Raw genomic sequence first — 1,979 nt, forward strand, 5'->3', positions numbered from 1 at the left:
GCCTGCTGCAGCTGCTGCTGCTGCTGCTGTTGTGCGCCGGGGGTGTGAGCCCCCCGTCCAGAGGTTCAAGTTCTAAACCTGGTGGCTTTCTCTCTCATTTTCTGATGAGCGCAAGTGCCCTAAAGCAAAATTTAAAATAAATAAAATAAAGTAATAATTAAAAATAATTTTTTCCAAAGCAGATAATATTTAAGCATATTTTTAAAAGTTTAATTATAAACTTATATAATTTAAAGGTAATAATGGATATTTTCCATAGACTTATTTCAGTTAAATTTTAATATGGTAATACTCAGTTTATGAAACAATGGGGCAAAATAGATGAGTTCAATACAATAATAACCTAGAATTTCATAGTCATACAAATTATATTTCACTACTCAAATGACTGGTAGGTAGATGAAGAAAATATTTCTAGATAAGTGTATGAATCAATCCTCATTTTTCGTGCCCTGAAAAGGCTTCATATGTTCCCTCCCATTTCATAGGTTGGGTAGGTTCTTTTTTAATTTTTATTTTATTTTTATTTTTATTATCATCATAATTTTCTTTATATTACATTGGATTACATATAACTTTACAGTGTATTACATTGCTTTTTTCAAAAAGAAATGCCATGCATGTCAGTCAATACAGAGACATTAATCTCCTGTCTTCAACATTCAATATCTTTTCTATGATTTTCCCAATTATTATTATTATTATTCTAATTATTTTTTAAAACAGTCACTATTTCTCATTTTGCTTGTAAAAAGACTTTACCCATCATGAAATACTTCTCAGACCAATCCAGTTGAGAATACTATACATGTCATCATCAACAGGTAATAAGCCATATCTGTTTCTCACTAACGTCCTGCCTCTCTATTGCCCTCTTCGCTTTACCCACCCCCATTCCACAATATCCTATTCTCATTAAGTACCTATACTGCTTTTATGTCCTCCAATTTTTCACTCTCTACCATAGAGTGCGGATAGGTGGTATATATTGAGTGGATACATACAATATATTTCTTTCATAGCCTGACTTACTTCACTCAGCAATAGATCCTCCATATCTGACCACTTTCTAACAAATGCCAGGGTTTTGTTATTTTTTATGGCTGAGTAGTATTCCATAGAATATATATACCACACTTTTCCAATTCATCAGTTTGCAGACATATTTTCCCATTCTGAGGGCTCACACTTTTTAACTGTGTCCTTTGCTGTGCAGAAACCTCTTAGTTTAATATAGTCCCACTTGTCTGTTTTAGGAATTATTGTCTGTGCTTTGGGAATCTTATTTAAGAAGTCTTTGCCTACTCCAATGTCTCCCAGAGTATCTCCAGCATTTTAAACCAGTAGTTTTATTGATTGAGGTCTTAGGTTCATATCTTTGATCCAATTTGAGTTGATCATTGTAAATGGTGAAAGATGGGGATTCAATTTCATCTTTCTGCAGGTGGATACCCAGTTTTTCCAGCACCATTTACTAAAGAGGTTTTCCTTTTCCCAATGTATCAACTGATATCCTTTGTCAAAAATCAGTTGGCTGTAAGATTTAGGTGTTATTTCTGGGGACTCTATTCTCTTTCATTGCTCCACATGTATGTTTTTATGCCAATGCCATGCCAATACCATGATCACAGCTTTATAATATATTTTGGTTTCAGGGAGTGATATGCCTTCTACTCCATTCTTCTTGCACAGGATTGCTTTTGCAATACGAGGTGTTTTATGATTCCAGACAAAATCTATGATTGTCTTTTCTAGATCTGTGAAGAATATTTCTGGTATTTTGATTGGAATTGCATTAAACATGCAGATTAATTTGGGTAGAATTTCCATTTTGATTATGTTAATTCTTCCAATCCAGGAGCATGGAATGTCCTTCCACTTTTTTATGTCACTTTCAATGTCTTTTTTAAGATTTTCATAGTTTTCTTTATAAAGGTCTTTGACTTTCTTAGTTAGGTTTATCCCTAGGTATCTTATAC

This window comes from Tupaia chinensis, unplaced genomic scaffold (genome assembly GCF_000334495.1).
Source record: "Tupaia chinensis unplaced genomic scaffold, TupChi_1.0 Scaffold144814_1, whole genome shotgun sequence".
Lineage (NCBI taxonomy): Eukaryota > Metazoa > Chordata > Mammalia > Scandentia > Tupaiidae > Tupaia > Tupaia belangeri.